This window comes from Schistocerca piceifrons, chromosome 6 (assembly GCF_021461385.2).
Source record: "Schistocerca piceifrons isolate TAMUIC-IGC-003096 chromosome 6, iqSchPice1.1, whole genome shotgun sequence".
Taxonomy (NCBI): domain Eukaryota; kingdom Metazoa; phylum Arthropoda; class Insecta; order Orthoptera; family Acrididae; genus Schistocerca; species Schistocerca piceifrons.
In genome coordinates, this window is record NC_060143.1 from 290,822,220 (window position 1) to 290,835,982 (window position 13,763).

General features: G+C 53.5%; 1 non-coding gene and 1 pseudogene across 1 annotated transcript; both read right to left on the reverse strand.

Moving 5' to 3' along the window:
* Positions 1–9,751: 9,751 nt before the first annotated feature.
* On the reverse strand, positions 9,752–9,906 carry LOC124803761 (annotated as a pseudogene).
* Positions 9,907–10,250: 344 nt separating this feature from the next.
* On the reverse strand, positions 10,251–12,149 carry LOC124803865. The gene has a single exon (XR_007017330.1). It is a non-coding gene; the product is annotated as a small subunit ribosomal RNA (ribosomal RNA).
* Positions 12,150–13,763: the final 1,614 nt, after the last annotated feature.

Consider the following 13,763-nt stretch of genomic DNA (forward strand, 5'->3'; position numbering starts at 1 on the left):
TGGTGTATGTCTTCCTCCTCTCCACAGGTGCAGGTAGGATCCGTTTCAATTTTTAATTCCCATAGTTTCTTCTTTAACCCGTGTCCAGTAAGGAGACAGGTGAGTGAAAAGGGTGGTGTTTTCGTTTTAGTCCATCCGGTACGCCAGTGAGAGACCTGTTGAGACCATTTGTACATGTCTCTTCCCTTGTCTGAGGACTCCCACCTTGTCTGCCATTCTGCTTGTAGTAGGGATTCTATGGCCTTGGTTTGATTAATCCCTGGTGTTTGTGTGTCAGGCACAGGAAATCCTGCTACACTTCCACCAATACCATGTCTTGTGTGGTAGGTAAGAGCTGCCCTAATGACTTCCAGGTCCAGTGGTAAGCAACCTGCAAGCACCAGCAGGGGTTCATTAGATACTGTTCTGCATGCCCTGGTCATTTGTAGCAGAAAAGGTCTCTGTATTGCAAATAGGATCCTTTGGATGTATCTGTTGTTTGCTCTATCCCCCCATGCTGCAGCACCGTATCGACATATTGAGAGGCAAAGACCGCTGTATATTAATTTAAGGGACTGTCGTTTGAGACCCCATTCTGTTCTCGTCACTCTTACTAGTGCGCCTGAAATTGCACCAAGTTTCTGTTGCAGTCTTCTTGCATGCTGGGTGAAGGACAGTTTTTCATCGAGGGTGACTCCCACATACGTGAATTCAGAGACAAACCTGATATTCTGTCCTTCAAATTTTATTTGTGGGGGCCTTTCTCTATCAAAATGACCTTTTAGTGTCATAGCTACAGTCTTGGGTCTGGAGATCTGTAGCTTATTTCTTTTGGCCCATTCCCCAATCGTTTGAATGGCTTGTGATCCTTTCTCCTCAAGTTGCTTCCTGCTGTAGCCTTTTATCACGATGGCGAGGTCGTAGGCATATGCCACCTTCATCCATTTATCTCCATCATCTTCCTTCACTATTTCATCGAATACAAGGTTCCATAGGAAGGGGCCACAGATGGAGCCCTGGGGGCAGCCTTTCGTGATAACCTTCTCAGTTGTGCCAGCACTGGTTTCTACCATGGCTTTGCGGTGTCTAAGATAGCTTCCCATAAGGTGGTAAATGTTTTGTGGGCAGTCCATTTCTCTTAGGCGCCTCATTATGCTTGGCCACCATAGGTTGTCAAAGGCTCCTGCTATGTCCACAAAGATGGCCATGACATATTTTTCTTCACATTGGGTGGTGTTTAAGACTTGCCGGATTGCCATCTCTGTGGAGGTACCTTGCCTGAAGCCAAACTGGTTTGGAGCTTTGAGGCCTGACTTCTCATACTGTTCCTCGAGGCGGCCAACAATCAGCCGTTCCAGCACCTTGCCGAGTATGGCAAGCAAGCAGATGGGACCGTACGACTTTGGTTCATCCCTTGGCTTCTCCTCCGATTTGAGCAGTATACATACTCTTCCTACTTCCCATGCTTCCGGTACTGTTTGTTCCCTTAGGCAGGAGTTGAATATGTCCATTAGTATGTCAGGGTGTGTATGCCATATCCTTTTGATTATTTTGTCGTCGATGCCATCTGGGCCAGTGGCTTTCTTTGGTTTGCAAGCTTTGATGGCTGCAGTGATTTCTTCACGTGTGAATTCGGGTGAAGTGACTGAGTTGTCATAGTTTTTGTTTCCTTCTTTTACTGTATCCTGGTCAGCCGTATCCTCCTCTGGATTGTCATCTGGTAGCAAGGATTTTAGCAGGTGTTCTACGGTCTCCTTCCATGTTAGGGTGTGAGTCTGGTCGTGGAGTTTTATATTACTAAGTACATTATCAGTGCCACGTTTTGGTCTGAGTATTTCCTGTGCTACTTGCCAGGGATTGTTGCTTTTGTCACACTCTGTTACCCATTTCTTCCAAGTGTCTTCCTTGGCATTTGTTATTTGTTTTGTATATTCATTTCTCTTCCTGTTGTAGTTCCTTTTGGCTGCCTCAGTCTCGGCCTCATCCCCATTCCTGCGTGCTTGTTGCAGGTTTCGTCGAGCAGTTGTTGTATCGCGTCGAAGCTGTGTGAGGGTGTCATTCCACGAAGGTACGGAGTCCTGCAGCTGTGTCCTTTTCTTCATGGATCTGTGGCAGCTTAAATTTATTGCTTCCTCCAGGCGCTTCACTTTTCTAGCTACGCTCATTTCCGCACTGTTCATTTGGTTGGCTATTTCACCTGCAAAACATTGGTCAAATATTGGCCATTTTGCTTTGTGTGTGTTGTATTTTTCTTGTTTTGTTGCCTGTCTCGTTCTTTGTGGAGGTAGCACAGTGTAAGATATTGCTCTATGGTCACTGGTTGTCCACTCTTCATGCACCATCCATTCCGCCACAGTTCTTGCTGCTGTTGCTGTACACAGGGTGAGATCTATGTTGCTTTCGCCATTTGGCCCACTGAAGGTTGTTAGTTGTGAGTCATTGTTTATTATGACAAGGTTGTGCTGGCTTATGAAGTCTTTCCAGTATCCTTCCTTCAGCATCAGTTGTGTTACCATGCCACATTGGGGAGGTTGCATTTGCATCCATCCCTATAATTACATGTTTTCCTGTCAGTTTGTTGATAATTGTTTCGAGTTTTTGTAGGAAGCGGTCAAGAGGTTGGCCATATTGACAGTACATGCTTACGAGGTAGAGTTCTCCAAAGGACCCACTTACACTTGCAACAGCTGTGTGTGCATCACATAGGGTAGTGAGTTGCAGCACATTTAGCTCTTTGGTTCTAATTATTATGGCCGCCTTTGGTGTTCCATGCTGAATGACTCGAAAACTTGGAGGATAACCCTTGATTTTGTCCGCAAATGTGTATGGCTCCTGCACCAGTAGTACTACTACTTTGTCCCCCTCCATTCTTTTCACAAGTTGGCCAGGGACTGTTTTAGACCTCTGGCCGTTTATCTGCAGAAACTTTACTGAGTGTTTTTCCAACTCTCTTGCTTTGTTACCATAGGGTGCTTCTTCATTTTTATTCTTCGCCATATTCGGTTTTTCAGTTTACTAATTCCCTTATTCTGTTATACTCTGGGCAAGTTTGGTCCTCAACTGAGTGGTTACAATCCCTCTTCCCACGCTTGCAATTCGCACATTGTGGTGGCTGATCCTTCTTTTCACACTCTTTAAAGCTGTGACCTGGGATTGCACAGTGTCCACAGATGGTTTCCTTACTTGTACACTTTGCTGATGTGTGGCCATATCCCTGACACTTGTAACATCTGCTAATGCTCGTATAGTTTTGCACCCTGTGGGATGTGCAGCTGAGATATATACGACCTTGTCGGGTTATGTGGTTCCAAGTTTTTGGTGCTACTTCAAGTACCAGGTTTACTACGTCCCTATTTCTTGGCCCACTTTTGAAAACGACTCGGGTACCATTTGTCACTTCCTCTAGTGTCATTCCTATCCTGGAGAGATTTCTTTCGTGCAGTTCGGATTTTAAAGCCTCTTCTTCCATGTCTCTGGGGACATCATACACCATTACCCTAGGATTTCTCTTCTTGGGGTTTGAGAAAATTAGACCTGAACTCCTAAAGTCTTCACACGTTTTAATTTTGTCAGCCTCCTCATCGTTTGGGACTTCGATAATGACGCTATTGTCCTTCAAGGTCCTACATTTCGAAACTCTTACATCTCTGAGTGTTGTTTTTATGAACTTTTTCACTGTTTCTTCCACCTGCTTTCCGTCCTTCTGTGACTTTTCATCTGGCTTTATGACCAAAACCTTGTGTTGGGGTTTTGAGGGTACAGATTGTTTTGGAACTACAGCTGTTGAGGAAACCTTTGCAGCATACGTCTCCTGCACTGGTGCTGTATGGAGGTGGGCGTTTTTGAGGCACCTTAGTTCTGTTTTTAATCCTATTATTTCTGCCTCATATTTTTTAAATATCTGTTCATACACGGATAATTTGCCCAGGATATATTTTTTTTGCCCATTATTGATTTTGTTTGTTTCATTGAAGAGATATGCTTCCATCTCTTCTCTTATTGTCACCATGTTTTGTGCGTCCTCCTTTGCTTTAGTGCTCTCCTCATCCATGCTGATCACTGACTGCCTACCAACCTCCTTTGTTGGGGTCATACTATCCCGTTAATCCATTCATGCGCGTCACTAATTAGATGACGAGGCATTTGGCTATCATAGCCGTCTTTATTCACGTAGAGTGAATAACACAATAAGTGGATACCCACAAAGTGGGTTTACAGATGGTACATAATTAACAAAACACACTTAATAATAAACACAGTACATGAACAAAGAAAGGTATTATGCCTGAGAAGGCCAGGCAGCAGCCGAAGAATTGAGACCACCCTAACCGACGCCAGTGCGGGGCATCGTGCGGCGGCGAGGGGCAGTCATAGATTCGAAACGCCGTGCCGCCATGATGCTGCCCAGAAGTACTCTAGTGCCCAATGTTGAAAGGTGGCCCTTCGTCACACCAACCTCCTGCAATGCTTTAGCAGAGGCTGGAGACCAAACCCCACGCCAGTTGATGGTCGCCGACGTGGTGGTGATTTCCTTGACCACTGGAAACAGCTCGCGTACCTTGTCGTAAACAGCCTGCTTGTCGTAGACGGCTACTTTCTCACGGTGACACCTATCGAGATCAAGGTTGTCGCCAACCACCTGCACATGCTGCAGTGTCACGGACTGCCACGGTGTCTGGCTTTTTCAGGCCTTCAGATGTACGAAGGTGAGGCTCTAGCAGAACATTGTAGCCTCTGCGGCGGAGGCCTCGCGCCAGATAGGACGCCATAGCATCGTGTCGAGCAATGCGAGCCCCGTCGCTTCTCCAGCACTGTTGAATGACATGGTTGGCAGTCTCCGTGGCATTGCAGCCAGCGCGGCAACTGGTGTCACCTTCCCTCCCACGTAGCAGCCGTGCCCGAGTAGGTAAGGCATTAATCCGGACACGCAGGCATGCGAGGTAGTCGCGGCCGGTTACGAACTGCCGGGTATTAGAGACCCAGCAGTGCTGCCCTGGTGTTCGGGCAGACTTATATAGCGCAGCGCCGTCGACCGACGAGTGCAGGCGGTCGGCCCAACACCGGCCCAACTGGTAACTGGACTTTATAACTTCCCTCTGCCATTGCAGGGCGTGGTCCAGTTGGTGAATTTCTCGCTGGATTGAGTCCTGGGAAGAATCGTCTGCGGCTGTACCCAGTCCCTGCATCTTCGCCAATCTTCTCCTACGAAGAAGAGGGCCAAGCCAGCAAGCTGCAGGTACCCCCAAGCCCCCATGAGAGATGGGGGCGTGGAAGTAACCGACAGGCGTATCTGCTGGCAGGTGCAGCCAAGATCGAATAGCTGCACGGACACAGACGTCAAGGGAAGAGAGGGCCCCAAGACGAGTCCTCCCCAGGGTGAGGCCATGGAAAATACCCAGGAGGATAACAGAACGAAGGGCAAAAAGCCGCTGCTGAGGTTTGAGTGGTGCACGCTTGATGATGTTCATCTGCTTCTCGACCTCCCGCCAAGGATGAAAAAGACTGCGTCCGCATGTGGAGAATTGCAGGCCCAGGTACTTGAAAGTATCGCCCATCGCCAGTGCTGGGGTGTTGTTCCCACCAGCACGAAAGATGACAGTCTCGTCGACCTTGGTTTTCTTCTCCCGGCCTGATGAGACAAGGGCGAGAGAAAAACACTTCCGTGGGTTGACCTCGAGCCTGAGATCCCCCAGGGCCGACGTGGCGATGGTGAGAAGTTCCTGCAATCCATCACGAGTCTCGGCGAACAGCAGGAGGTCATCGGCGAATGCAGCCGCATTTATTCGCCGTCCAAGAATGCGTGCACCAATATGAGCAGGCAGACGGGACAGGAGAATGTCAATGGACATGTTGAAGAGGATAGGAGACAGCGGGTCCCCTGCCGAACACCCCTCGAAGGCCGCACTAGATCTGACGACTTCCCATCCACGCAGATAACCGTCGATCCCACTTTATAGCATCCCTGGATGTAGTCAACGAACTCGACCGGCAGACCATGGGCCCTTAGCACAGGACCAAGGGCACCATGGGCAAGCGAGTCGAAGGCCTTTGACACGTCCAGAGATGCCAAGTACAGCGAGCCAGCAGCTCGGCACGCCTGGGTCATCGCCAGATCCAGAAGAAAGGTGTTGTGAAGCATCCCATCCTGAGGGATGAAAGCCCGCTGACGACCATCCAATACACAGTAGCGCATCAGGCGGCCAACCAGAACCTTGTGAAAGGCTCTGGTCAGCACCGAGCACACTGTGATCGGACGAAAGTCAGAAGGGGATGCTGCGGCGGTCTTCTTGGGCAGCAGGGTTGTCCTGGCCTGAAGGAGACGGGATGGAAGGGAATGGGAGAGGAGGAGGAAATTGAGGATCTTGAGGAGAACCTCCCGGGGCAGGCGGCGCAGTTGTGCCGGCGTGAGGCCGTCAGGACCTGCAGCAGAATTGCGAGGTGGGAGAGCAGCGGTGGCTTCTTCTGCAGAAATGGGAGCCCACAGGTCACGGAAGGGCACCTTCTTCGAGAATGGCAACAACTCTTCGGACAGACCCTCACCACGCGGAGGTCGAGACCTGACACGAGGTGGAGAGAAGAGGTCTGTCCAAAACTCAATCAGCCCTGGGATGGATGGTGGCTGATGCAAGAGTATGCCATCGAGAAGTCCATTGATACAGCGTGCTCCGTTCTTCCTGAAAGCACGCTGAACCACCGCATACTCCCATCTCCTGTGTGCATGCTTCCGCTCTGGGGGCTGTTGGGTCCACACACTCACAGCTTGGTGGACAGCTGGCTCCTTGCTGCCTACTTCATCAAGAGCAGACAGCAACATTGCCTGGATTGTATCACGGCTAGTGGTGGGACCCAGAGCCACGAGATCATCAAGCGAGCGGAGTCGGCGGTCTGATTGGGGGAGTTCCACTACAAATGACCAGATGGTTAGGTCGACATCCTCCCCTCGAGGTGGAGACTGTGGCAAAGATTGACTGACGGCAGGCTCGCCAGCAGGACCACGAGGGCGGCGATCCATGCCAGAGAGTTCGGTGACAAACTTCGCCACCATGTCTTTATAGGACTGCGCTCTACGCTGACATTTAATTGATTCTAGAGTTCGCTCGGGGAAGGCCTTGGCAAGTTCCTGGTTTAAAAATCTACAACCCGGGGTGGCGAGAGTCGCTTCTGCATGGGCCAAACGCAGGAGCTCTTCCTGGGACCACCTGGCCTTCTTCCTCTGTCTTGATCTCGGCATTAGCAGCGGTCGGATGGGCGCGACGCCGATGGACACCGAGTCCAGTCTTGGTGGAAAACGACCGCATACAATCAGGGCAGATGGCGGGGAGCGGCGCTCGACCCGCACCGGTTGGCAGGTTGGGTGGCTCATCAGCTGGCACAGGCGCTCCAGTGGGAGGCCTGGTACCGCGTTTCTTTCTATTAGTTGCACCAGCTGGAACAAAGGCAGGGGGGGAGGTAACCCCCAAGCCCTAAAAGGCACCCTGCTCTGTCGGTCGGGATACTGGAAAAGTGTTACGCCTACGTGCAACCTTTCTCAGCACCCTCACGACCCCCGCCACTTGAAGGCCAGAGCTACGATTTTCCACCGAGAGGCTAGTTGAACCATCATCCACCCGACATCACAAGGATGCTGAGGGGTGGATCGAAAGGGACCATACATTACACATCAGGTGAGCATTTGAGAGTCATAGTTACTCCCGCCGTTTACCCGCGCTTGCTTGAATTTCTTCACGTTGACATTCAGAGCACTGGGCAGAAATCACATTGCGTCAACACCCGCTAGGGCCATCGCACTGCTTTGTTTTAATTAGACAGTCGGATTCCCCCGTCCGTGCCAGTTCTGAATTAATCGTTGAATGGCGGCCGAAGAGAATCCGCGCACCAGCGCGCCCCCGGAGGAGCACACTAAGGCGGACGTAGCCTCGCAGCAAGGAAGATCCGTGGGAGGCCAAGGCACGGGACCGAGCTCGGATCCTGCACGCAAGTTGAAGCACCGGGGCGCGAACGCCGCGCAGGCGCGCGCATCCTGCACCGCCGGCCAGCACGAGGCCGACCAACGGCGAGAGCAGAGCACGTCCGCGCTAAACGCCCGCACTTACCGGCACCCCTACGGCATTCACCTCGCCCAGGCCCGGCACGTTAGCGCTGACCCACTTCCCGACCAAGCCCGACACGCCCCGATCCTCAGAGCCAATCCTTATCCCGAAGTTACGGATCCAATTTGCCGACTTCCCTTACCTACATTATTCTATCGACTAGAGGCTCTTCACCTTGGAGACCTGCTGCGGATATGGGTACGAACCGGCGCGACACCTCCACGTGGCCCTCTCCCGGATTTTCAAGGTCCGAGGGGGAGATCGGGACACCGCCGCAACTGCGGTGCTCTTCGCGTTCCAAACCCTATCTCCCTGCTAGAGGATTCCAGGGAACTCGAACGCTCATGCAGAAAAGAAAACTCTTCCCCGACCTCCCGACGGCGTCTCCGGGTCCTTTTGGGTTACCCCGACGAGCATCTCTAAAAGAGGGGCCCGACTTGTATCGGTTCCGCTGCCGGGTTCTGGAATAGGAACCGGATTCCCTTTCGCCCAACGGGGGCCAGCACAAAGTGCATCATGCTATGACGGCCCCCATCAATATCGGATTTCTCCTAGGGCTTAGGATCGACTGACTCGTGTGCAACGGCTGTTCACACGAAACCCTTCTCCGCGTCAGCCCTCCAGGGCCTCGCTGGAGTATTTGCTACTACCACCAAGATCTGCACCGACGGCGGCTCCAAGCAGGCTCACGCCCAGACTCTTCTGCGCCCACCGCCCGAGCGCCCAAAGGGGCGAATCGACTCCTCCAGATATACCGCCGGGCAGCCAGCCAGGACACCGGGGCTCTGCCCAACAGACGCGAACCGAGGCCCGCGGAAGGACAGGCTGCGCACCCGGGCCGTAGGCCGGCACCCAGTGGGTCGCGACGTCCTACTAGGGGAGAAGTGCGGCCCACCGCACACCGGAACGGCCCCACCCCGCAGCGAGTGGAAAGGGAACCGGACACGACCCCGCCGCGGATTGCTCCGCGCGGGCGGCCGGCCCCATCTGCCGAGGGCGGAGGCCAGTGGCCAGATGGGCGTGAATCTCACCTGTTCGACCTTTCGGGCTTCTCACGTTTACCCCAGAACGGTTTCACGTACTTTTGAACTCTCTTACTTCAAAGTTCTTTTCAATTTTCCCTCACGGTACTTGTTCGCTATCAGTCTCGTGGTCATATTTAGTCTCAGATGGAGTTTACCACCCACTTGGAGCTGCACTCTCAAGCAACCCGACTCGAAGGAGAGGTCCCGCCGACGCTCGCACCGGCCGCTACGGGCCTGGAACCCTCTACGGGCCGTGGCCTCATTCAAGTTCGACTTGGGCTCGGCGCGAGGCGTCGGGGTAGTGGACCCACCCAAACACCACATGCCACGACAGGCGGCAGCCTGCGGGGTTCGGTGCTGGACTCTTCCCTGTTCGCTCGCCGCTACTGGGGGAATCCTTGTTAGTTTCTTTTCCTCCGCTTAGTAATATGCTTAGATTCAGCGGGTAGTCTCGCCTGCTCTGAGGTCGTTGTACGAGGTGTCGCACGCCACACCGCCAGCCGGCTGTGCACGCTGTCGAGTAAGTACCGGTATGCGAACCGCCAGGCGACGGGCGCGCATCGCACGTTTAAGGAGACGCGGCCGGACCCACAGGCGGCCGCGACGCTCCCAGGTCTGCGAAGCGGGGCAAACGCCACGTGCTTCAGTATACGTAGCCGACCCTCAGCCAGACGTGACCCGGGAACGGAACCCATGGACCGCAATGTGCGTTCGAAACGTCGATGTTCATGTGTCCTGCAGTTCATATGTCGACGCGCAATTTGCTGTGTTCTTCATCGACCCACGAGCCGAGTGATCCACAGTCCTGGGTGATCTTTTCTTAGTTTCCACTGTCTCTTTCAAGACAGTTGCATAGGCGGGACTCAGGCGTGTGACGGCCCCTGTTCCAGCGTTCTGTGTCCAACGGCCTCACGGCCGATGGGCGTCGTATGGCTCCAGACCGGAGCGGACAGGCACTTGGGCGAAAGTCATTCAAAACCGGCGCCAGGTGCCGCAGGCCAGCCGCTCCAGCACTTCAGCGCTCGTACCACACAACATTTCCGTTAGTTTTGAGAAGCACGCGTGGTTCCGCACGCGGCGCACGGCTACTGCGAGCCGTACAGGTAGCGTGTTGCGCGACACGACACACACATCGAAAGACATGCAGTCTAGTCGGTAATGATCCTTCCGCAGGTTCACCTACGGAAACCTTGTTACGACTTTTACTTCCTCTAAATGATCAAGTTTGGTCATCTTTCCGGTAGCATCGGCAACGACAGAGTCAATGCCGCGTACCAGTCCGAAGACCTCACTAAATCATTCAATCGGTAGTAGCGACGGGCGGTGTGTACAAAGGGCAGGGACGTAATCAACGCGAGCTTATGACTCGCGCTTACTGGGAATTCCTCGTTCATGGGGAACAATTGCAAGCCCCAATCCCTAGCACGAAGGAGGTTCAGCGGGTTACCCCGACCTTTCGGCCTAGGAAGACACGCTGATTCCTTCAGTGTAGCGCGCGTGCGGCCCAGAACATCTAAGGGCATCACAGACCTGTTATTGCTCAATCTCGTGCGGCTAGAAGCCGCCTGTCCCTCTAAGAAGAAAAGTAATCGCTGACAGCACGAAGGATGTCACGCGACTAGTTAGCAGGCTAGAGTCTCGTTCGTTATCGGAATTAACCAGACAAATCGCTCCACCAACTGAGAACGGCCATACACCACCACCCACCGAATCAAGAAAGAGCTATCAATCTGTCAATCCTTCCGGTGTCCGGGCCTGGTGAGGTTTCCCGTGTTGAGTCAAATTAAGCCACAGGCTGGTGGTGCCCTTCTGTCAATTCCTTTAAGTTTCAGCTTTGCAACCATACTTCCCCCGGAACCCAAAAGCTTTGGTTTCCCGGAGGCTGCCCGCCGAGTCATCGGAGCAACTGCGGCAGATCGCTGGCTGGTATCGTTTATGGTTAGAACTAGGGCGGTATCTGATCGCCTTCGAACCTCTAACTTTCGTTCTTGATTAATGAAAACACACTTGGCAAATGCTTTCGCTTCTGTTCGTCTTGCGACAATCCAAGAATTTCACCTCTAACGTCGCAATACGAATGCCCCCGCCTGTCCCTATTAATCATTACCTCGGGTTCCGAAAACCAACAAAATAGAACCGAGGTCCTATTCCATTATTCCATGCACACAGTATTCAGGCGGGCTTGCCTGCTTTAAGCACTCTAATTTGTTCAAAGTAAACGTGCCGGCCCACCGAGACACTCAATAAAGAGCACCCTGGTAGGATTTCAACGGGGTCCGCCTCGGGACGCACGAGCATGCACGAGGCGGTAGCACGCCTTCAGCTCGCCCTACCGGCAGGACAACCCACGATACATGCCAGTTAAACACCGATGGGCGGTGAACCAACAGCGTGGGACACAAATCCAACTACGAGCTTTTTAACCGCAACAACTTTAATATACACTATTGGAGCTGGAATTTCCGCGGCTGCTGGCACCAGACTTGCCCTCCAATAGATAGTCGTTAAAGGATTTAAAGTGTACTCATTCCGATTACGGGGCCTCGGATGAGTCCCGTATCGTTATTTTTCGTCACTACCTCCCCGTGCCGGGAGTGGGTAATTTGCGCGCCTGCTGCCTTCCTTGGATGTGGTAGCCGTTTCTCAGGCTCCCTCTCCGGAATTGAACCCTGATTTCCCGTTACCCGTTACAACCATGGTAGGCGCAGAACCTACCATCGACAGTTGATAAGGCAGACATTTGAAAGATGCGTTGCCGGTAAGAGGACCGTGCGATCAGCCCAAAGTTATTCAGTCACCAAGGCAAACGGACTGGACGAGCCGACCGATTGGTTTTGATCTAATAAAAGCGTTCCTTCCATCTCTGGTCGGGACTCTGTTTGCATGTATTAGCTCTAGAATTACCACAGTTATCCAAGTAACGTGGGTACGATCTAAGGAACCATAACTGATTTAATGAGCCATTCGCCGTTTCACCTTAATGCCGCTTGTACTGAGACATGCATGGCTTAATCTTTGAGACAAGCATATGACTACTGGCAGGATCAACCAGGGAGCTGCGTCAACTAGAGCTGAGCAGCCGGCCGCCCGGGAGTATATCCCGGGGGCCGGCGCAAACACGCAAACGTCGGCTCAATTATTCTGCAAACAGGAGGAGGCTGAGCTCCCCAGCACAATACACTTCGAAACCTTCTCAGGTCCCGGCGGCGCGCAGCGCCGTCCTAAATACTTGGTCGGGTTCGAGAGAGGCGCAATCGCCCGGAGTTAGGCGAGTAGACGCTTTAGGTGCGACCACCTGTGCTCCCAACTAAGCCTGCCGATGCCGACAGAGGCCCGGGAGCGTGCTGTCATGGCATTGCCGGCGGGAGACCGCACGCGCCACATACGGTGACCGGCAGCTCCAACGCCAGCGCCACAGAAGGATAAAAGCCCTACTTGGGTGCCGAAGCGAACTCTCCCAGCACAGCGCACGCGCCAACACGTCCGCACAGCTGCGATACAAACCACCAGCGAGAACCGCTGGGGCGACCGAGGAGCAGACGGCGTCGCAGCGCCGAGCGCCGGGCGGCGGCGCATCCTCAACGCACACAGTCCTCAAACAGACCAGCACACTGCAGATGTCCACCGCGCTTCGCACCGGGCCCGCGAGGACCTACTTTGGCCGCACGGTGCCGCGCGCAGGGTGCGCCGGCGCGCAGCTGCGCCGCCTGCCGCGTCCGTCGGCCGGCGCGCCTGCCACTGGCCGCCCCCACCAGCCGGCTGTAGCGCGTGCGCCCACGCCCCGCGCGGCCAGCACGCCGGGAGGCCCCCCCTCACCGGCCGGGGACGGTCCCACCCAGCCACCGCCGCGTATCGCTTCACACTCAGATTTCCATTGACGTTCGTCGGCATGGTGGGTATCGCTGAAACAACCCGTTAGTAGCTCAACCGATTGTCGCCATCACTGATTCACCTCTAGCGAGAACAACCGCACCACAACGGGTTACCAGTTGTTCATTTGCGTAACTTCACCAGCAAACGTAGACGTCCATCGCCATTTGCAACTTCAACGATTATTGCATGCCTGTGTCAGGTGTCACAACACACTACGCCTGCCCACATTCACGCATCAAAATGTGCACGCCTAGAGAACACGTGGAAGGTGGCCCCCGTACGTATGCGATGTCCATTGCGCGAACTACTGTCAACCGGCCTCTGTAGCATGTCGCAGATATGGAACGTGGTGCACCATGCTATCACAGTGTGTGAGAAGAGACGACTACGTCCGAATACACGCGCCACTACATCAACAGATGGCTCATACTGATCGCCATCCAGGGCGTCCGTTCCTCCCACAAGTCTCTATGGCGTACCAAACTGCAATCCAGCTCTTATAGGGAGACGACACGTAGCTGAGTGCACAACATTTGGACTGTACGGTCCGCCGTTGTTGGGCGCAGTCGTTGTACGGTCACACATGTGCCACGATGTATCATTCAGTACATAAGGACCAATGTGCAGTACAGTTTGTGGTTTACGCGTACGACATCCCCCCCATGAACCATGGACCTTGCCGTTGGTGGGGAGGCTTGCGTGCCTCAGCGATACAGATAGCCGTACCGTAGGTGCAACCACAACGGAGGGGTATCTGTTGAGAGGCCAGACAAACGTGTGGTTCCTGAAGAGGGGC